This window comes from Perca fluviatilis, chromosome 2 (genome assembly GCF_010015445.1).
Source record: "Perca fluviatilis chromosome 2, GENO_Pfluv_1.0, whole genome shotgun sequence".
Lineage (NCBI taxonomy): Eukaryota > Metazoa > Chordata > Actinopteri > Perciformes > Percidae > Perca > Perca fluviatilis.
In genome coordinates this window covers 42,938,037-42,962,345 of record NC_053113.1, presented here as the reverse complement: position 1 = coordinate 42,962,345, position 24,309 = coordinate 42,938,037, and the positions used below count along the sequence as shown (strand labels likewise).

Here is a 24,309-nt window from a genome sequence, read left to right as displayed (position 1 = left end):
TTGCTATAGGACACTTGCAGCTGTTGGCGGGGCTATGTGGCAATGCAGCTACTATCGAGATTGAATTTTAATGGTATTATATGGCGTTCTAAACTCTGATGGATTTATGAGGACTATGGGTAACTGCTCCTCAGATCTCTGCATGGTAAATCCAGACAGCTACACTACTCTGTGAGTTTTCTGTTGCAAGACTAAAACTACCTTTGAACATACATGTTACACCAAAACTAGTTCCTTCCTGAGGCTATTTTGCAGAGGCGCCGTTGCACCGTCCGGCGCTTAGCGCCACCCAAGACTATTGCGATTGGTTGAAAGAAATACCAATAAACCAGAGCACGTTTTTCTCCCATCCAGGAATGCTGTGTGGACTAGTCAGACCTTCCTCTGCAGCGCTTTGGAGGAAGGTCTGGCAATGCAAGATTATTAGGCTTATTGTGGCTCAAGTGGTAGAGTGGTCAACTACCAATCGGAAGGTTGGTGGTCGATCCCTGGCCCTGAAGTTCTATGTTAAAGTGTCCTTTACAGTAGAGATCTAAACTGGAACTGGCTGCAACCAGTATCTGATGATTTTAAAACATATAACCAAGGCAAATGAAGCCTCATGAAGCTTTGTAAACCATTTTCTTTATTGTCTGAGCCCACTAGATGGCGCTCTCTGTTCAACAAAGGGTTGAAAGCACCCTGAATTGCCTTTTCTTGAGCCTTTCTCTTTAAACCAAGAGCACCATCTAGTAGCCTCAGAAAATAAATATGGTTCACGAACCTTCAATTGGCCATCATTAGTACATCAATAGCACTTTGACTAGCAAAATCTCTTTCAGATTAACAGACCCACTAGACTGAATCTGAAATGTCCTAATAAAATCATCTCTAATAGATCTAATCCTAACCAATGTTCCTCATAAATACACAGCTGATTCTATGACATTAGTGACCACTGTGTGGTTGCCACAGTTAGAAATACAAAAAGTCCCAAAACCCAGCCACGCATCATTATCAGGCATTACATAAAACATTTTTATGGAACAAGGGTTTTTTTCATGACCTGATGATGATTGGGAGAAAATTAACCTTATTGATGATGTTGAAAAAGCCTGGAAATTCTGTTCTGATGGTGAATGCTGATGCTGATGAAATTGTTAACAAGACTGACCCCCTCGGAAAGTACAGAATAAAGGCCTAAACAATGCATGGTTCACTTTAGACTTATCCAACTTACTTCCAGGACGCAATGTGGTATGGTCTAAAACCAGGAGAACAAGACTTGATTCAGGCTGCTTTACAGGTGCCAAAGCTTTCAGTGAGCTCAAACTATCTTCAAATTTCAAACAATCTAAACAATCCCTTTAAAATTTGAAAGGCTGTTAACATATCAAATTAAAATGTGATGCATTATTCATTAAACTATCCAGCATTAAATTAGAGTTGTAAATTCCACCTTGAACAGACGTTAATTAAATTGAAGTACATTGTGCTGATAATGCCTCTCTTTTACTTGAATTTGAATGCATGACTTGTACTTTAGAGTCATAGGCGCTTTTACCATATGGATAGGTAAAGGGCCTCAAGAATTTGTGTTATTTATTTAAAAAAATATAAAAAACAAACAGTTACGCATGTTGTAGCATGCCTCAATCATGCGTGGCTCAGATCTATTTTCACGCAAGCATTTGGACAGCTGGGCAGGACGTGAAACAGCGAGAGCATCCAGTCAGTTTACCAAAGGACACACCCCCACAAAACTACCTGTACAACGTGGTGGAGAGACCAGGGTGTTCATCTACAATTTGTGTGTGTATGTTTGTACGTTTATTTTCATCATTTGCATGTAGAGTAGTTGTGAAGCTCCTGAGTTGCACAGTGGTTGATGCTGTTCCACCCTCTCTGCAGGAAACATAGACTGTAAAAGCAATGGGTGTAGCATCTTAAAGCAACGTTAAAGCATGGAATTAAATTAGTGAAGGTATTTTGCCAGCGAGAACATTATTAGTGTTATAAGTTAGTTGGCAAACTTACAATTTGATATTCGCTTGTGGTCTTTAAAGAAAGTGAAGGAAAGTTCAGTTGTGAGGTTAGTAGGCTCTATCCAGCGGTCAGAAACACACAGGTGAAATATGAAGGTATGAGTTTCCAAAGACCTGTGATTGATAACTGTGAAGCCGTGAAGCCCCACCCCAATAGATGCACACAGGTCGCTGTTTTTTCCCCCTAAACATTAATTGTACGGTGACTTAGTTTTATTCAGTTTAATAAAATCCAGCACAGTCCAAACTGCTCTCAATTCCAAACGACAAGTTCATTGGGTACCCAGGAATACGCTCGCCAAGATTTAAAAGACAACCAGACAGACACAGACACACACACACACACACACACACACACACACACACACACACACACACACACACACACACACACACACACACACACAACACAGACACACACACATGGTCTTCCCTTTTTAATTGGATATATCCTCCATCAAAATGCTACCAATGCAAATTTCCACTTTTATGCCAAAGATAAACTGCTCTGTGTCTACACCAAACCATGCTTTTTATCAGCAACAACTTGCTTTCAATACCCTGTGTGTATTAAAAATTGTTTTGAATGCTGACAAAACAAAACTCATGATGTTTTCAAAGACAAAATCAAAGCCACTGAACTTTCCAGTCTTTCACTTCTAACAAGTATCTAGGAATTGTAATTGATACCACACTCTTATTTAATCTTCACATCCAGCAAACTGAAGTTGAATTGTTTCACTACATGAACATTTCAGCTATCAGTGGTTTTTTAATGTCACAAACTGATGACACTGAAAGTTGAAAGTGCAACATTGCCTCCTGGAAACTATGTTTATACATTATTAAATAGATTTTCTAAATAAATTCTGGATAAAACATAATTGCTTCATGGATTATGTTCACTGGCAACATTTTTCCAGTACAGGAAACGTTATATACATGTTTGAGAGTGGTAAAATTGGGACTTTGACACTAGAGACAGGTTCTTGTGTTACATGTGTAGGTACGTTTAGGCTTCAAAAACATTCTGGTAAGGGAAAGATGGTTGTTTTGGTAAAAAGGTTAACATATATTTTGCCTCAAGTCACTTTTTTATAATTAACCAATGCCACAATCTATCATTGTGACAGATTTTATGACAGAAAAACAATGTAGTTTAACGTTTTATGACTATTTTTGGGGGATTGTTGGCCTTTATCCGACAGGACAGCTAAAGACAGGAATAAGTTGAAAGAGGGGGCATGCAGCAGAGGGCTGCCTTAAGTAACTGTTAAATAAATTTGCTGATGTAAATAAGTATTATATAAACTGAACTATACATTTTTAGGAGACAGGGTAGTGACAAGGACACAGATCTGTCTGCAGTGTGAGTATAGTGCTTGTTATTTAAGCTTAAACCTTCAAAAACAGACATCCTCACAGCGTTCACACATACCAGCTGTGTTGTATCCTGTTTTGAAGTTAGAGTCTCTGCAGAGTTTATGTACAGTAAATGCACTGTGTGAATTATGCAGGTTACATTATGTCACGCTGACTTTAGTGAGATATTTTTCAACTTATATTATGAACTTTATGAAGTTTATAAATGATACAATCAGAGAAAAATGCTGCACTAAAGTATGTGTCTTGGCCATGGGATGCTTAGGGGGAATTTTCCTATACTGTCTCTTTGTCTACTTTCATATGTATATTTTTGATATTTGACTATGTAACTGTGAATACATCCTCACCTTTATTCAAGTAAAACTTTGAATCCATCCCTTCAACTTAAAGTATTATTCCATGAAGGTAAGTAATCTATGTAAAGACACTGACAGTTTTTCCCTCTCAGTGAGTTGTTCAAATGTATGACGATGCAAACAAACAACACTTTGTGTAACAGCTCTCAGTCCCTGAGGCTGGGGGAAGACTTACTGTAGTAGTAATGATGGCTAGTCAGCCATTTTCCCGTCTTTAAGCTATCTGTGCTAATGTAGAAGTTAAGAGAGCAAGTTAGTGGAAAATGTTTTCTTTATCGCCTCCTCGGAGGGGTGCAGAGGGGTTTATGCAATATTCAGTCTGCAGCTGTTCACTTCTTCTATTCCCTGTTAACGCCACTTTATCACACAACATACATGTCTGAAATAGAAAAAAACCTAATTTGTTTGATCATGTGGTATTGTAGTGATAAAAATGAACATGTTTGTTGTCTTGACTGTCAGATGCCAATGCTTGTTTTCTACAGTCTGAAATATCTGCGGTCAGTTTTTTATCTGGGTTGTAAAAATGATTTTAGCTGATCAAAAACAGTAAGGAAAACATTCTTTACTGCACTTATTGAAATTAACAAAGTCAGGTGCACATAATTGATGTCATCTGACAAATCCATGGATCCACGAAGTTACATTGCTTAGGCTCCTTAAGAGTAACACATCACAGTGGATCAATCACTCATGGTCCTGGTATCAGTGCCTCAGCTCTGCCGAGCATTACACACTGTGGTTTGTACTCACCTAGAGCTGCAGTCAGGGCTAAACAGGGGCCCTCTGACCTTTTCACCTAAGAGCTGGTCTGAGGTCTGCCAAGTGGGTGAAGGGGCCGAGGCAGATGGAAAGGGTGCCACTAGTTCCTTGGAGGACGGTGTGTAAAATCCCAAAGGAATCCCGAGCAGAAACTGTCACCCCAGAAAGGTTTTCTTGGTGTAGGAGCCAGACTGAGCACAGCGCTCTGTGCTCCTCCGTTTTGCAGCTTCCAGCTCCGGGGCGAGGATGATTCAATTGGTCACATTACCCTGCATGGAGCCTATTAGTGTTCCCGGAAGACAGAAGACAGAGGGAGGGGGGAAAAGAACAACACCTTGTCATAGTTCATTCAAAGAACTGCTTGTTGCTGGTTGGTGTCCTGCAGCTGCTGCTGCAAGAAATTGGGTTTGCTGATAATGTGGTGCATCTGTGTGTGTGTGTGTAAGGTGTGTGCATACATGCATGTATCTTTTCTTCTTTATTTGTGTGTTTTCTGATGTTACCTGTGATCAAATAGTAGCACATTATTAAAAAAATAACAATTTCATGGTAACGTTGGAGATGTTTTGTTCATCACTTTATACGCATTTTCCTTAAGTTCAGTCAACATTTGGCATCTCCACTGGAATTTCAAATAAACTGTGGGTTTGATCTATGCTTGGCTGCACGGTATAGTGGAAAATAAGCTGTGCTGGTTTTAATTTTCACAAAAGCCACATTCATTATAAACTGACACGTTACTCCATCACTGTGTGATCTCAGAATAGTTAACATATTAACCAAAGGGTCACAAAGGGCTTCTTCACTCGTGATTAAAGAACAGTAGAGCAACATGACTGGAGGTTAAAAATCAACACTGTTTTTGACCTTCGAGCAGCAAGATAGCAATGTTGGTAGATCAGTCAGTCTGTCCCAAAACTTTAATTTAAATCCAGCTCTCTCATGGCAGTGTGGGTAGGAGGGATGGACGGTATATATGGCATATGAACATCACGGTATAATTTAAAGCACATACGGTAACGTGCACATGTGGTACATTTGTTTTAAAATTTCAATATAAATGTTTCTGAAAGGGTAATGGGACCTGTTATTGTACTCTTCACTGTAGTGCACACAGACACACACACAGACACACACAGACACACACAGACACACACACCACACACTTACACTCACAAGATGACAATGATACCAGCGTCACTATCACGGCTGGTCAAAATCTTGCTTAAACTGGTTTGAAAATGGTGTCCACACTAGCATTTTCAAGTTTTCTCTGTCCACACTGAAATTCATAAACAACAGAAAAACAGCTACTTTTCTTGTTCCTCCTCTTTCAGTTGGCAAATAACAAGTGTGCTTTACAGCCAACATCTGGAAAGGAGGGTCAGTCCCCTGCTGCTCTCTGTGGTCACCTTCACTGTGTTTTATTACAAACTCATCATTAATTTCTTCTCATTTACATATTTTTTGCCTCAGTTGTCAGACAACATGCCTAGTTCACACTAAAATTTAGCCTTGATTTTCCACTTGCCGACAATTTTTGGAGCTCCCTGACAAATTCCCCAGATCAGAGGCAAATCAGCGTTGGTGCTAGAGCGCTATGTGAAATGTTCAAAGACTCAAGCTCGCAACAACAAAGTTCATTAGTGAGCACCCACTTTTTAAAATTTTACCATTCAGTATATCTATTGATGATGTTTTATTAAATGCTTGTATAAAGAGTTTTAAGCCTGGAATCATGACCATATAACATTTGATTTGGCGCAAAAAAACGGCAGAAAAGGCAAAGAAAAAAGACTGTGTACAGAAACTATCATAGACTTCAATCTTCGCTCTAGCCGTTCACGGGTTCGCTAAACATTTCCAAGGTAACAGTGAGCTCCATCAATCAAAGACGTCGCTGTTACGCTTGGGATTATGGGTAGTGTAGTACTTCTCCACATCGCAAATAAAACATTTTTCTTCAACAAGGTTGATACGAACTACAGCATAAATAGATAGATAGATAGAAAGAATGAAAGTTGCGAATAAAAATGTACAACCTACCTACATGTAAGAAAACCTGTTTGTGCAAGTTGCCCTATAGTGCAGTACTGTGATGTATAGTGAGTTTTATCTTCTACCTTGGATGGTTTAGACAATATGGCTAATAATCAAAATCCTTATGGAGAAATGTTGAGCTCTATAGGAACTTTACTGTATGTTTTGCATTTGCAAAACAGTCCAAGTTGTTGTTTCACCTTGGAAAAACATAACTCTTATTTCTTTTTTCTTCTTTGTTTTTTTTTGCTGCAAATCAGCGCACCACCACATGGAGCGCTTGTTTCTGGCGGACATCCAAAAATCCTGTCTTGTGCATGTTATTCTGTCAAGTCGTGTGTCACTTCCCGCGTGTGTTTTCATGACAAAATGTAGTTTGGAACATCGGCGATTCCTCATGGTAAAAGATGTAGTGTGTGACCCCCTGTCCCCAGTGAGGCATGTAGTTTGAACATCACAACAACTTCAAGATTCCCGATTACAAGACAGCAAGTTGTGTAGTGTGAACAGTACAGTGATCTGACAACTTTGTCATTAGTGTGAATTTAGCTTTATGATTATAATTTAGTAATTTAATCATGGCTCACTTTACTGTCACAGAGCACACAACCTGTGTGGGCGCGCCTAAAGGAGACCTATTATGCTTATCCTTTATTTTCTGTTATATCTATAATGTTACAATGTGAGATGTTCATTTTAAATGTGACCAAATAAATGAGGTAAACGTATTTTAAAAGAAATATCTGTGAGCCAAAACCTCAGATTTCCCACTGTTCTGAACGCTCTGCTTTAAATGTTTTTTTTCCTACTCTCAGGTCCGTGTCACATCACACGGAGCTTGGTTTCTATTGGTCATCTGCTCCAGGCAGGCTAGGCTACTGCAGTGTTTACATTGTCACATGTAGCTACGTATAGTGATGGTCAAATGAAGCTTCGCGAAGCACTGTCTTTATTTTCTGAGCTCACTAGATGGCGCTCTCTGTTCAATTTCATTTTACCATCACTAGCTACATGCTAAGTCAGGGAAATATTTAATCTTGGCTGCCAATCTTGTTTTGTTAATTTCTCCCCAATTTCAGGTAACATTCCTATTTTGGTTTAAAATCCTTTACCTGTGATTGTTGACAGGAGAAGGTGCTGATGTAGTCCATTACAATCAGCAAAGCATCCACCAATTTATTGGTGATTTTTGATGGTACAAAGTCCTGCTATATACTCTGTTGCAGTCAGGCAGAGCACAGAATCAGAGACTCCGGAGATTCATAAATGTTGACCAATCAGAGTAGACTGGGCTTTTTAAAGACAGAGGCGCTCCAACAGTGTGTCTCAGAGAGAGGGGGAATATATGTGCAGCAGCCATGGGCAGTATGAGAAAAATAAAGTGTGTCACAAAATACAAGTATGAATTTGAAAAGGCTATATAATATATTACAGTTAAGTACTTTCCCCAAAGCTCATTGTTCCCTGTACAAACAAACTGAAAACTTTATTCACAAGATCTATTCACTCTGGAAACCGTTTTCAAAAAGCTTATATAAGTACACAGGTTCATGTTATCAAGGAAATGTACGCTTTAGATTGGAACAGCCCCATGACCTTTCCTCTAGTACCAGCCTCAGGACAAACTACATGTTTCCACTGTGTGAATAACAAAACCACCATTATGTTCATACTGTGATAAACACAGTAGCTATAGGATTTGGTATTTGACTTTATTTCATGATGATGAGCATAACAATAAGGATGATGACTTCAAATCAAACAGTTGCCAGTCAGTCTGATAGAGTGGGTCATTGGTGTGTGTGCCGGCCCCTCTGCAGAGGTCTGTCTGACTGGTTCCTCTGGAGGTGGCAGATGACAGTGTCAGAATGTGAGGCACTGCAACTGCTTTACTGTAGCTTTGCCTTCATTCTCTCTCATTAGTCTGAAGAGTTAGAGATGGGTCATTCACCTGCTGCTGGGAAATGTGTCACCCTTAACTTTCCAACTGTTCCACTCTCTCACTCAACCCTCTTTCTTGTGTAGTTTTTCTCCAAGGGGGCAAATTAGAGGGTTGAAAGGGCTTTATGCACATGTGAGAACATGAGATTGCCTATTCACTTTGATGTTTTCTTCCCTTTTTCTTTACTCAAAATATGTCTCTTATCTTCCCCTCTACCCACCTACAGATATTAAAAATAATTTTACACTTATCCAGTGAGGAAGATTCAAGTGTTCATAGTGTAATATTACCTAAAGGGGGATTTCAGTTTTTTTTTTAGCGTGAAAGTATTGAGCATGAAACCTTTAGGACAAATATTCACATCAGTCAGCATTCACCAAAAGTTCTGTTTTTGCCACTGACAGGCTCAGATTATTATTCTAAGTGTCTGACATTATGGAAAGGATCCCTACATAGATAGAACTTTTTGTTAAACCAGAAACAGCTCCGAAATCCCTTTTGCCAAACCCACCAGACTTCATTAAAGTAAACAGTATTTTAGCGTGTATAGAGCCAGCATATTTCCACATGTAAATAGATGAATTAAGGGTTTATGTTGACCAAACCAGAGTGGTGATGTTGGTACAGTGGAAAGATGAACCAAGACGGCTTTTGATAGTTAGGGCCCGAGCACCGACAGCGGCAAAGGCCCTATTGAAACTGAAGGAATTATTATTACGCCAAATGAATTGCCTTTTTGAGGGCCTTAGCATACTGAAAAACTCACCAAAATTGGCGGTCACATCATTCTGGTGACATTTACGTATCTTAAGGGTTTCGGGAATAGGCGCACAAAAATGGCTTGCTAGCGCCCCCTACAAAATTTAAAAAATAGAGCCCCTGCAGTATGTTTAACGTAGAATCACGAAACTTGGTACACATATGTAGCATGTCAAGACGTACAAAAAAGCTCATTGGAGCCATACCCTAAACCCAACAGGAAGTCCGCCATTTTGAATTGAAAGTTCGAAATTAGTGTGATTTTGGCCATTTCCACATGTCAACTTTAACAAACTCCTAGAGATTTCATCCGATCAACTTCAAATTTGGTCTGATCTTAAGACCTTAGAGATAAAAAGTTATTAAAAACTTTTCGTCATAGGGCATGGTGGCCACTTTGTGCGTTTCGCCATCGAAACAGGAAGTGTGTGTAACTTTAGTGTGCATTGTCCAATTGGCTCGAAACTTTTCTGGATTCTTAAGAGTCCAACCCTGACGACATCTACATGCCGATATTGGCTCAAAGTGGCGGCCATTTTGAGCATTTATCGATGAACGAAGAAGTTGTTGTACCTTTTAGTGTACATTGTTCAACTTGGCCAAAATTTCTCACGATTGAAAAGGATCCAGGCCTGAGGACATTTATAGGCCAAAAAATCAGCCTTATTTGACAAACATCATCCGATTTACATGAAACTTATAATGTGTGGTTTACATGTGATACTGAGCTGCCCCCTATACTTTAACCACGCCCACTAACTCAGGCCACACCCCTTTAATAACTGGTAACCCGTTTAAGAGTCTTATGTGAGGTGTCAACGAACTCAGCAGACTTCCTTTTTTATTGATAAAGGTTTTCCCTCGACACCTATGCTTTGACCACGCCCCCTTTCACAGCTAAAGAACTGTATGACATAGAGTATTGTGTGAGGTATCATTGAACTCAGCAGGGAGTTCCCTTTTCATTGGTGACGATTTGCAGTATCTGAGTGCCGTGCAAATGCACAGTCGCAAGTTGCAGCTTTAATTAGGGCCCGAGCGCCGACAGCGACGAAGGCCTTATTGAAACTGAAGGAATTATTATTATGACCCGAACGCCGACAGCAGCGAAGGCCCTATTGGAACTGAAGGAATTATTAGGGCCCGAGCGCCGACAGTGGCGAAGGCCCTATTGAAACAGAATTATTATTATTATTCTTTATCCGGCAAATTAATCGCCGTTTTGAGGGGCTTAACATATTCAAAAACTCACTGGTGGGGCGGCCATTTTGTGTGTTTCGCCATCGAAACAGGAAGTGGGTGTAACTTAAAGATAATTTTTTGGGGGCTTTTCCCTTTATTATAGAGTGACAGTGGATAGACATTAAAGGGGGAGAGAGATGGGGGATGACAGGGCAGCAGGTCGGATTCGAACTCGCGCTGCTGCAAGACTCAGCCAAAATGAGGCGAACGTTCTTAATGGGTGAGCTAGAGGCCGCCCCAAAGTGGGTGTAACTTGAGTGTACATTGTTCAATTGGCTCAAAACTTTTCAGGATTCATAAATGTCCAACCCTGAGGACATATAAAGGCCGATATTTACTCAAAGTCATAGCACCCCTAGTGGCAACAGGAAGTAGGCCTAAAAGTCAAGGTGCTATACTTTGATGAACTCTGCCTAGAGATTTCATCAGATCGACTTCAAATTCGGTCTGTGTTATCTAAAGACCTTAAAGATGAAAAGTTATTAAAGGAAAAACTTTTCGTCTAACGTTGTGGGTGTGGTGTGGCGGCCATTTTGAGCATTTATCGATGAACGAAGAAGCTGTTGTAACTTTAGTGTACATTGTCCAATTTAGGTAAAATTTCTCACAATTGACAAGAGTCTAGGCCTGAGGACATCGCAAGGCCAAAGCTGACTTTTGGTCATAGCGCCCCCCGCTGGCAACAGGAAATTAGCCTTATATGACAAAAATTCAATTTACATGAAACTCATGGTCTACATGTGATACTGAGCCGCCCCCTATACTTTAACCACGGCCACTTACTCAGGCCACGCCCGCTTTCATAACTGTTGACCCATTTAAGGTAGAGTCTTGTGTGAGGTATCATTGAACTCAGCAGAGTTTCTTTTTGATTGGTGATGGTTTGCCCAGACCCCTATGCTTTGGCCACTCCCCCTTTCACAGCTAATGAACTGTATGACATAGAGTCTTGTGTGAGGTATCACTGAACTCAGCAGGGAGTTCCCTTTTCATTGGTGACGATTTGAAGTGTCTGAGTGCCGCGCGGCCCCGTCCAACGCTGCTTGCAGCTTTAATTTTAATTACATTTTTTTAGGCTGCCATTTTAGAACTGGCCAGCGACAACAGATGAAAGTTAGCCTGTTGAGCTAACTCTGGCTTATTTAGTTACTTGCTGTTGATTAATGAGCACTGTCCCTGTTAAATAAACAAAGAAATGAAATAAGAGCATCTTCTCTCACTTTGAGGTAGCAGGTCTAAGCAAACCCACACATGATCAGAGATTAGGATATTTCCTATGACACATCCTATAGCAGAGGGAGCCAGTGATTTGGATCCTGATGGCATCATCCCCAGGGTCCTGAAGACCTGCGCCAGTCAGCTGTTCTCCAGCATCCATTCAACCTGAGCCTGCAGAGGGTGCCGCTGCTGCGGAAGACGTCCTGCCTTGTACTGGTCCCCAAATGTTACGTTGGAAACAAGCACTGAACCCAAATACAGACAACAATGCAGAGCGAGAGTGAAAGTTAACAGGTTTATTTGAAGTAGTACAGTCCAGGTTTCCAGAGAGGGGAAAAGCAAGTCCACGTTTCCAGAAAGGTGAACAGGTCCGAGGGGTTCTGAGCAGGAGTGGTACCGTCAGAGTTATCCAGTGAACAGCTAGTGGTGAGGACCAGTCGTGGTTGTCTGGTCTGGTGGATAGCAGGAGTGGAGCGGTAGCAGGAGTCAGGTTCCAATAGTAACTGAAGCACAAGGAAAAAAAAACACAAGTAGCAAACAGGTAGCAAGTTTGGTCATGAGCGAGACTAACTTTGGTCGTCTTGGCTATGATCTGACGCAGAGTGGAGGGTTGACCGGGTATATGAAGCAGAGGTTGATTGTGGTAGATGAGCTGCAGCTGGAACCCTGACTCCCGCACAACAGACTCCACTCCTGCAAATAGACACAGACAGAGGGGAGGGGAAGAGGAGAGACAGAGAAGCTACCTAGGAGCAGCAGCAGGCCTAACACCAAGAAGTCGACTCCATCTGGCCTCAAGGACTACCGCCCAGTAGCTCTCACATACCATGTGATGAAGGTGCTGGAGAGGCTGGTCTTGGCCTACCTGAGGCCGCAGGTGAGGTCTTCTCTGGACCCTAGAGCGGACGATGCTGTCATCTATCTGCTGCAGCGAGCTCATTTGCACCTGGATGACAGTGGCGCTGTGAGAATCACATTTTTTTATTTCTCCAGTGCATTCAACACTGCTTCTAGGTGAGAAGCTGCGGCTGATGGGTGTCGATGCGGCCCGTCTCCTGGAGCACCGTGTTCAGTCTAATGTGGTGGTGAGTGGTACAGGGGCTCCACAGGGGACTGTGCTGTCCTTTTCTGTTCACCTTATACACCACAGACTTCCAGTACAACTCAGAGTTTTGTCACCTACAGAAGTTTTCTGATGACTCTGCAGTTGTTGCGTATATAAGGGATGGATAGGAGGGAGAGTACAGAGCGCTGGTGGACAACATTGTGGAATAGGCTGGTAAGGATCACCTGCTGCTGATAAGACCAGAGAGATGGTGATTGACTTTAGGAGAAAGGGAACGGCTCCGCAGTCCCTTTGCATTCTGGGTGAAAATGTGGATATGGTTGATGAGTACAGATACCTGGGAGTTAACATCAACAACCGGCTAAACTGGAATACCAACAGCACAGCTTTTTACAAGAAGGGGAGGAGCAGACTGTATTTCCTGAGGAAGCTGAGATCCTTCAACGTGTGCAGCAGAATGTTGGAGATGTTCTACCAGTCTGTTGTGGCCAGCGCCCTGTTCTCCTCAGTCCTCTGCTATGGAAGCAGCATCGGAGCCAGCAACACAAAACAGAGAGAACAAACTGATCAGGAAGGCTGGCTCCGTTATTTGCTGCAAACAGGAGACATTTGAAGCTGTGGTGAAGAGGTCACTGAACAAACTGTTATCCATAATGGATAACCACAACCACCCTCTCCACCCAACACTGGCCCACCAGCATGGACCGCTACAAGAAATCATTCCTGCCTCATTTCATAAAACAATTCACAGCTGTGTGTGAGATAACACCTCATTACCTCACACATTACAAAATTGCACTATTATGCTACTTGCACACTGGTCACTTCATATTTAATATCTAATATTATATTTTTATTTTATTTTTTGATATACAGTACAGGCCAAAAGTTTGGACACACCTTCTCATTCAATGTGTTTTCTTTATTTTCATGACTATTTACATTTTAGATTCTCACTGAAGGCATCAAAACTATGAATGAACACATATGGAATTATGTACTTAACAAAAAAGTGTGAAATAACTGAAAACATGTCTTATATTTTAGATTATATTTAGCCACCCTTTGCTTTTTTGATAGCGCTGCAAACCCTTGGTATTCTCTCAATGAGCTTCATGGGGTAGTCACCTGAAATGGTTTTCACTTCACAGGTGTGCCTTGTCAGGATTAATTAGTGGATTTTTTTTCCCTTATTAATGGGATTGGGACCATCAGTTGTGTTGTGCAGAAGTCAGGTTGATACACAGCCGACAGCCCTATTGGACAACTGTTAGAATTCATATTATGGCAAGAACCAATCAGCTAAGTAAAGAGAAACGAGTGGCCATTATTACTTTAACAAATGAAGGTCAGTCAGTCCGGAAAATTGTGTCCCCAAGTGCAGTCGCAAAAACCATCGCTTGATGGTTTTTTGTAGCGCTTGCTACAACGAAACTGGCTCACATGAGGACCGCCCCAGGAAAGGAAGACCATGAGTCACCTCGGCTGCTGAGGATAAGTTAATCAGAGTCACCAGCCTCAGAAATCGCAAATTAACAGCATCTCAGATTAGAGACCAGATGAATGCCACACAGAGTTCTAGCAGCAGACACATCTCTAGAACAGTTAAGAGGAGACTGCGCGAATCAGGCCTTCATGGTCAAATAGTTGCTAGGAAACCACTGCTATGAGAGGCAACAAGCAGAAGAGATTTGTTTGGGCCAAGAAACACAATGAATGGACATTAGACCAGTGGAAATCTGTGCTTTGGTCTGATGAGTCCAAATTTGTGGATCTTTGTTTACCAACCGCCGTGTCTTTGTGCAACGCATAAAAGGTGAACGGATGGATTCTACATGCCTGGTTCCCACCGTGAAGCATGGAGGAGGAGGTGTAGTAGATAACTTTTTTGTCCCCGTGAGGCAGTTGGGTTTGCGGCGCAATTGCTTACTTTATAACAAGACATCAGACATATGATACAAACAAATAATTCTTATACCAGACACCGACAAACAAAACATGAAGAATATACATCACACACTACAATACACTATAAACCCTTGGGTATGGTCAGACCAGCTGGACGACTAGCTTATTCTGACTGATTTAAGGCTTTCATGGCTTGTGGTACGAAAGAAAATTTGGATCTGTTCTTGGTCAGAAGGGGTAGGCAGAAACGACGCATAGATAGCAGTAGTTTAAAATGTGATGCAAGGGGGTGCGTGTGGTCACATACAATGTTATTGGCTTTTCTCACCAGTCTGTCTTTGTAAATGTGTTCAATGCTCGGTAGTGTTATCCCAAGTAACTTGCTGGCAGTTAAGACCACCCGCAGCACTACCATTGGGCCCGGGTGGGCCTGGGGCCACCCATTTTAGGTCTGGGCCCCCCCATTTTGACCCAGGCCTATAGTGAGTAGTGAGTGATTTTCAGTCTAGCAGTTCATCCAATAAGCAGCCCGAGGAAAGCTTTGAATGAAAGCTTCTCAGCAAATCAGCGGCTTCTACCCCACGTGTGGACTCTTAAGCCCGCCCACAGGCTGCATCGTCACCAGCAAGTGATTCAATGAAATGAAGGACGTTTGAGCGCAAGCTTTTCAAGCTAGCTCACAGACCGTAGCTATTAGCTAATATGAAACGCAAAGCAGCTTGTTTTCATTTAAATTCAGCAAGAAACGCTCCGAGGAGCAGGAGGAGGACATTTTAAGTAACGCGATTACAAGTGACGAGTTACCATCCTGCTCGGCCGCCCTCTACCCATCAAGTCCTCCCGTAGCCACCCCCCCTCACACCAGCAAGGCAAGTAGGCTAACAGTTAGGCTAACGTTATCGTTAGTGTCTGGCTGTCTGTATGCAGGGGGAACCCGTTTTTTTTGGGCTTATTTTAACTTATTTTAATTCTTTGCTGTGTCTTGGTCTGCAAAAGATCAGTCCAAGAGTCCAATTTAAGCTTGTTGACCAGTACAATGCCAAGGTATTTGTAGTTTGTAACAACCTGAATGGCACCACGATTGACAAAAGTGTCGGTGGATTGCTGTGACTTTCTAAAATCTATGGACATTTCTTTGGTCTTATTGGTATTTAAAATTAAATGTGACTTATTGCACCACATGGGTGGCATGAAGGTCAGGGGCCTCGACGGACCAGACCCGGGCAGCAGACGCTGGCTCTGGGGACGTGGAACGTCACCTCTCTGTGGGGGAAGGAGCCGGAACTGGTGCGGGAGGTGGAGCGCTACCGGTTAGATCTGGTGGGGCTTACCTCTACGCACAGTCTCGGTTCTGGAACTGTACTCCTGGATAGGGGTTGGACTCTTTTCTTCTCCGGAGTTGCTCAGGGTGTGCGCGCCCGGGCGGGTGTAGGGATACTAACAAGCCCCCGGCTGAGCGCCCCTGCGTTGGAGTTTACCCCGGACGAGGGGGTTGCCTCCTACGCCGTGCGTTTTTTGGGAAAACTTGACTGTTGTTTGTGCATATGCACCAAACAGGAGTTCGGAGTATTCGGCCTTCTTGGAGACCTTGGAGTGGAGTCCTGCATGGGGCGCCAGTGGGGGAATCCATTGTTCTGCTGGGGGACTTCAACGCTACCGGGCAATGATGGAGACACCTGGAGAGCGTGATTGGGAGGAACGGCCTCCCTGATCTAAACCAGAGTGGTTGTTTGTTGTTGGACTTCTGTGCTAGTCATGGATTGTCTATAACGAACACCATGTTCGAACATAGGGATGCTCATAAGTGTACCTGGTACCAGAGCACCCTAGGCCGAAGGTCAATGATCGATTTTATAATCGTTTCATCTGATCTGAGGCCGTATGTTTTGGACACTCGGGTGAAGAGAGGGGCAGAGCTGTCAACCGATCACCATCTGGTGGTGAGTTGGGTCAGGGGTTGGGGGAAGACTCTGGACAGACCTGGTAAGCCCAAACGGTAGTGCGGGTAAATTGGGAACGTCTGGAGGAGGCCCCTGTCCAACGGACTTTCAACTCGGCACCTCCGGGCGGAGCTTTCGTGCGATCCCTGTGGAGGCTGGGGGCATTGAACCAGAGTGGACAATGTTCAAAGTTTCCATTGCTGAAGGCGGGCGAGGAGCTGTGGTCTTAGGGTCTTAGGTGCCTCAAGGGGCGGTAACCCACGAACACCGTGGTGGACACCGGTGGTCAGGGAAGCCGTCCGACTGAAGAAGGAGTCTTTCCGGGATATGTTATCCCAGAGGACTCCGGAGGCAGTTGCAGGGTACCGAAGGGCCCGGAGGGCTGCAGCCTCTGCCGTGAAAGAGGCAAAGCAGCGGGTGTGGGAGAAGTTTGGAGAAGACATGGAGAAGGGATTTCGGTCGGCACCAAAGTGCTTCTGGAAAACTGTTCGCCACCTCAGGAGGGGGAAGCGGGGAACCATCCAAGCTGTGTACAGTAAGGATGGGACACTGTTGACCTCAACTGAGGAGGTAATAGGGCGGTGGAAGGAGCATTTTGAGGAACTCCTGAATCCGACTAATACGCCCTCTATGTTAGAGGCAGAGCTGGAGGATGACGGGGGATTGTCGTCGATTTCCCGGGCGGAAGTCACTGATGTAGTCAAACAACTCCACAGTGGCAAAGCCCCGGGATTGATGAGATCCGTCCAGAAATGCTCAAGGCTCTGGGTGTGGAGGGGCTGTCCTGGTTGACACGTCTCTTCAACATTGCGTGGAAGTCTGGAACAGTGCCAAAGGAGTGGCAGACTGGGGTGGTGGTTCCCCTTTTAAAAGGGGACCAGAGGGTGTGTGCCAATTACAGGGGTATCACACTTCTCAGCCTCCCTGGTAAAGTCTACTCCAAGGTGCTGGAAAGGAGGGTTCGGCCGATAGTCGAACCTCAGGTTGAGGAGGAACAATGCGGATTCCGTCCTGGTCGTGGAACAACGGACCAGCTCTTCACTCTCGCAAGGATCCTGGAGGGGGCCTGGGAGTATGCCCAACCGGTCTACATGTGTTTTGTGGATTTGGAGAAGGCGTATGACCGGGTCCCCCGGGAGATACTGTGGGAGGTGCTGCGGGAGTATGGGGTGAGGGGGTCTCTACTCAGGGCCATCCAATCTCAATGCACCAAAGTGAGTGTCTGGGTTCTCGGCAGTAAGTCGGACTCGTTTCAGGTGAGGGTTGGCCTCCGCCAGGGCTGGCGCTTTGTCACCAATCCTGTTTGTAATATTTATGGACAGGATATCGAGGCGTAGTCGGGTGGGGAGGGGTTGCGGTTCGGTGGGCTGGGGATCTCATCGCTGCTTTTGCAGATGATGTGGTCCTGATGGCATCATCGGCCTGCGACCTTCAGCACTCACTGGATCGGTTCGCAGCCGAGTACGAAGCGCGTGGGATGAGGATCAGCACCTCTAAATCGGAGGCCATGGTTCTCAGCAGGAAACCGATGGAATGCCTTCTCCAGGTAGGGAATGAGTCCTTACCCCAAGTGAAGGAGTTCAAGTACCTTGGGGTTTTGTTCGCGAGTGAGGGGACAATGGAGCGGGAGATTGGTCGGAGAATCGGCGCAGCGGGGCGGTATTACATTCCATCTATCGCACCGTTGGACGAAAAGAGAGCTGAGCCAGAAGGCAAAGCTCTCGATCTACCGGTCGGTTGCCTTACCCTCACCTATGGTCATGAAGGCTGGGTCATGACCGAAAGAACGAGATCCAGGGTGCAAGCGGCAGAAATGGGTTTCCTCAGGAGGGTGGCTGGCGTCTCTTCGAGATAGGGTGAGAAGCTCAGTCATCCGTGAGGAGCTCGAGTAGAGCCACTGCTCCTTTGCGTCGAAAGGAGCCAGTTGAGGTGGTTCGGGCATCTGGTGAGGATGCCCCTGGCGCCTCCCTAGGGAGGTGTTCCAGGCACGTCCAGCTGGGAGGAGGCCTCGGGGAAGACCCAGGACTAGGTGGAGGGATTATATCTCCAACCTGGCCTGGGAACGCCTCGGGATCCCCCAGTCGGAGCTGGTTAATGTTGCTCGGGAAAGGGAAGTTTGGGGTCCCCTGCTGGAGCTGCTCCCCCCGCGACCCGACACCGGATAAGCGGACGAAGATGGATGGATGGATGGATGGACTTATTGCACCATTCTAAAAAGGAGTCTAAAAATAAAACTGTGTGATGGTGTGGGGGTGCTTTGCTGGTGACACTGTTGGGGATTTATTCAAAATTGAACGCATACTGAACCAGCATGGCTACCACAGCATCCTGCAGCGACGCGACATGCTATCCCATCCGGTTTGCGTTTAGTTGGACCATCATTTATTTTTCAACAGGACAATGACCCCAAACACACCTCCAGGCTGTGTAAGGGCTATTTGACCAAGAAGGAGAGTGATGGAGTGCTGCGCCAGATGACCTGGCCTCCACAGTCACCGGACCTGAACCCAATCAAGATGGTTTGGGGTGAGCTGGACCGCAGAATGAAGGCAAAAGGGCCAACAAGTGCTAAGCATCTCTGGGAACTCCTTCAAGACTGTTGGAAAACCATTTCAGGTGACTACCTCTTGAAGCTCATCAAGAGAATGCCAAGAGTGTGCAAAGCAGTAATCCGAGCAAAGGGTGGCTACGTGAAGAAACTAGAATATAAGACATGTTTTCAGTTATTTCACACTTTTTTGTTAAGTACATAATTCCACATGTGTACATTCATAGTTTTGATGCCTTCAGTGAGAATCTACAATGTACATAGTCATGAAAATAAAGGAAAAGCATTGAATGAGGTGTGTCCAAACTTTTTGGCTTGTAGTGTACTTATACTTTACTTGAGTATTCCTATGTGATGCTACTTTATTTTTCCACTCCACTAAATCCCAGGTGAAAAAGAATTCTATTAAAAATATACTTTAATAAAGTGTACTAAGTATATTTTCTAAATTTTGTACTATTTTCGTCAAATTCAAGTATAGGTAAAATATGTATTAACTTCAACTTAACATCTATTTGACTACACTTCAAGTGTAAATAGTATACTAAAATGGAACAACTTTTTTTAAACTTCAAGTGCACTAAAATACACTAATGAAAATCAAGATTCATGAGCAATTAAGCACACTTACAGTACAATTGCATTGTATTGCCATTCTTATTGAAATACACTGCAGCGCAACTTATAGTTGTGTTTAAGTATATTTTGTGCATACTGCTATCATACTTATAATTACTATAAACTATGTTAATTTAGTATGCCTCTGTGATATTTCAAGTGATCTACAAATGCACTTCATAACTATATTTAGTGCTTTTAAAGTGTCCCACTATGACAATAATAATGTGTTTGAAGTGAAGTTCAATTACAATCTAAACATCATAAACACGTACTTTCAGTGCAATGTTATTATAGTGTAAGGTAGAAACAAATTGTTTGAAGTATATTTCATCTGAACTTTTATCCCCATTTTGTTATACTTAATTATGAATGTTGCTATTACACTACAAGTGTATTATATTACAATTCAGTTCAAGTGCATTACATCAACAGATTATAAATTGCATTTCAGAAAAGGATCTTTATTATTGACACAAAAGTAAAACACAAAAGCAGATATTGGCAAAAGCAGGAACCTTGAACAGTTAAGGCAGCGTCAAGAGAGAGAAAAAAAAAAAAAAAAAGAATATGAGCGATATCCGCCGTGCTCGGACATACACTGCTGTGGTCGATGTCTTGCAAGCGGTTTCAGGAAAGTGGTGCCAATGTTTGTTTGTGTGCGCGCGCGCGCATGTGTGTGTTGGCCCACCCCCGCGAAGCTCCGACCTGCAGAGGAGCAGAAGAAAGTAGCTGCACCTTCACCAAAATGAAGACAAAAACAGAACTATTATGGTAAAAATATTTACTCGCCATGTGGCAGATAGCCACATAGATATAGATAGATATAATTTATGTTATTATTTAAATGTAATATTTAGTTTTTAATAACAGCAGTACAGAGTCTGCAGTCTATCGCACAAACACTCGAGGAATAATGCAAACATTTGACGGTCAGTACCAATTGCCTGGGGGAACATACGTGCCACAAACGGCAATTCCACAACTGTACAACAGTGTGAAAGACGACATAGCCTACTAAAGGAGATCAAAGACATATTGTGGATATTTAAAATATCTTCCAGTTCTAGTGTTAAAAATTCCTTAGAAATAAAAGTTTATTGATCTTTGAAAAAGTGTACCTGCATTATTATGCCATTATCATTATATTAGATGAAAATGGTCTCAGGACGACAAGATTATGGTTTATCACAATAATTTCTGGGACAATTTATCGTCCAGCAAAACTTGTTATCGTGACAGGCCTACTCGCTTTATTCTGGACCAATGTCGAAGATCGTTGTTCCCATCAGTAACAACAACAGAGGAACATAGGGTCCAAGTTGAAAAACCCAAAGTTACCCTTTAAATTGTGCACTCTGTTTTCAAAGTAGTTTTTCAAATGACAAAAAATGTTAACCCTGTGTAAAAAAAAAAAAATTCCATCTGGTATAGCAGTACCAAAGATGCCTGTTGGTCTTTAATGAAGGAGTCTGTTTTCTAGAGAGAAAACTTTTGCTTGGTTTGCAAAGGGTTATTTCCATGCAGCTCCATGCAAATCTTGTCCAATTAATTCAAACAAAAAAAACTAGTCCAAAGTGTACAGCCATACCAACGATGCCTTTAGGGACAACTACGCTGTTTGGTTGACGGCGAAGTCTCTCTGGCCCTTTCAGTGGAAGAGCCTGTTTTTTAGAGCAAGTGCTTTGTTGGTAAGTTTCCCTCCATCAAGTTCCATGCAAATCTTTTGGATCGAAGGCGAGCAGGGTAGCTGAAGTTCAGGGCATACTGTACATTAGTCCAAACAGCATAGCAACAGGTAATGCTACATTATAAAGATCTTGCAACATCTTGATGCCTTCAAGGACAATACCAATGTCCCCTGGTTCATCACTTGAAGCATGTTCTTTAAGAACATAAATCCCAACACTGGTTTCTTCAATGGCCTCGTTGATGGCGTCTTCATCCATGCCCTATTAAAAAAAAAAAAAAAAAAAGGCAGTCAATAAGACCAATCGAGAAACAAATACACAAGTATTAAATCATAAGGGAGTAGTAAGTAGGGCTAACGATTTGAGATAATAATCTAATTGCGATTTTTTTCCACAAAAATTGTGATTGCAATTTAATATGCAATCATTTTTTAAGCTCTTTGTCTTCTGTATTATTCAACAAAGACAAGTAATACATCCTTGTATAGTATGAACAACACAAGATTAGATAGACTAAACAAACTGTTATTTCCTGGAGGCCAGGCCTGTATGTGATGATGAAATTAGGTGATGCATGAATTTATATGAATGACATCTTTTATTTAACTACTTCAATCACAGTAGTATATTGAGCACTGACCAAGCTTGGTGTAAACGTTCATATGAAAGTCAGAAACAAATCACACAAACTAAAGTGCAGATTGCAAAAATATGTGGCTTTACCACACTTAGTAGTACTTAGATTATTTAATTATTATTAAAGGTCCAATATGTAATATTTGTACTGTAATAAATCCAAAAATGACACCAATGCCTCATCAGATATTAAGGAAACATGTTAAACTGAAATACTATCTTTTCTGACAACAATGCTAATTTCAGTATTTTTTCTTTTTGAAATTTACATTCCGTGACGGAATTTATGTTTATGTTTTGATCTGTGTGTTGTTATCAACTGCCCAGTTTGACAGCCAAGCCGGGTTGCCAGATATATCTGTAAAACGCAACGAACGCCAGCGCTACAGCTGTAACGTTAGTACAGCCATGAAAGCAGCAAACAAACACAGGATCAATGGAGATAGATTCTACCCGACCTAAAAAAAAGAAAACAGCATGTTTCTAACAGTTGCGTGACCAGAGACATAACAACCCCCTGGTAAATAATGGAGATGTATTTGAAAGATGGAGACAGCTTAGAGCCCAAAAGGACGCAGAGTTGGCTTATTTTCTCCTGAACCGGTAAGCATTAGCTTCAGGCTAATTTATCACAGCTACTAGGGACGGGCATTTTTTGTCATTTCAACATTTGTGTTCTCACATTGAATTATATAGCTAGAGTACCCGAATTGGTTACTCGCAAAAACAATTGAGACACAGCCAGTAAAGTGATCCCGACTGGTCCTGGCTAACGCCGCCATGCTAACCCTGCTACCTGTTAACGTTACCGGAGAACCAGGCAAGCAGCCCACGGCTGTTTACAGTGTGTAGCCTCGTCAGCGGCTGGAGCCGACAACGGTGAGTTATTTTAAACCACGAGAGGGGGGCTGTAAATCGGAAAGAGAGGACTGTGAGTTTGCAGTGTGTTTAGCGATTTTTGCCGTAATTCTAAGCCAATGAAGTGTGTTCCGTCGGCAAGGTAGTGGTATTTTTAGCGTTTCGTATTGTAACTCTAAGCCGAGGAAGTGTGCCTGACTGGCGTGTGGAGAGGACAGTGAGGTTGTTGTGTTTTTAGCGGTTCATACTGTAATTTTAAACCGAAAAAGTGTGTCTGTCAGTTGGTTACAGAGCTCCGCGTGAGCACGGGCTATTATGACTGTCAATATAGCCAGCATCTACCGTTAGCTACTCCGCTGTGCTGTGGAGTAATGTCTGGCTATGTGAGAAAAGTGTCTAGCAACGTTGTTGTGAATGCTGCGGTCTCAGCCTGGCAACCCCCGTGAACTTCGAGTCTTGGCAGGAGGGGGCGGGGGAAACGACTCTCCAGTATTTTGAATTGGTAGTGCAGTAACTATTTTAACCGCTAGCTGCCAGTATTACACACAATATTACATATTGCACCTTTAACTGTAATAAACATATATAAACATGTGGATTGCATTGTTTTTTTAAACACTAAACAACCAGTTGGTGTTTTAATGTTTCTGATACTGTTAAAGTTTAAAACGGCGATATCTGTGAGAGTAGGTCCATTTTCATTTGTAAACAGTTGAGAAACAAATAAATGTTTCCATCTGTAACTTTCAATTATTTTAGGAAATATACAAAGAAAAAAGAAATATGATAGCACTTACCACTATAAAGCATTTGATTGTGTATGCTGTTCAAATAGGATCCTATGAAAGAAAACATTTAGAATCAGTGAGGTGAACCAAGCACATTGACTCAATAATTAAAAGACCACACAAAATAAAGCACACAACAAAGACACAAAGGTGGGCTAAAAATCCAGTTTGAGTCTGACCTTAAAAACGCTGCTTCATTTATATGAAAACTTAATGATTTATGGAGGGCTTCTTTAGTGTGCAGGAGTGGAGAGAGATTTAGGAAAATGACATGATAAACAAAGAGTTCCCATACACTGTGGTAACGTTAGTTGCCCCAATACATTTTCATGTCAGCAGCACCCTCCCGCATATAACACGCACACAATACACACACACACACACACACACACACACACACACACACACACACACAGTAACTGAATAACCGACAGCTTTAGCTAGCTACAACACTCGTTCGTTCTTACCCGACGTTACATTGAACTTGTAAGCCTGTGGTCTTAGCTAGCTAACCTTAGCTATTAGCA

At 42.7% G+C, this 24,309-nt stretch overlaps 1 protein-coding gene across 1 annotated transcript in view; it reads right to left on the bottom strand.

Moving 5' to 3' along the window:
• kcnj13 (potassium inwardly rectifying channel subfamily J member 13) overlaps positions 1-4,760 on the bottom strand; it is a 17,186-nt gene extending 12,426 nt beyond the window's left edge. The window contains exon 1 of the mRNA XM_039826338.1: positions 4,520-4,760. The gene's annotated coding sequence lies outside the window, so the exon portion shown is untranslated. The remainder of the gene's footprint in view (positions 1-4,519) is intronic.
• Positions 4,761-24,309: the final 19,549 nt, after the last annotated feature.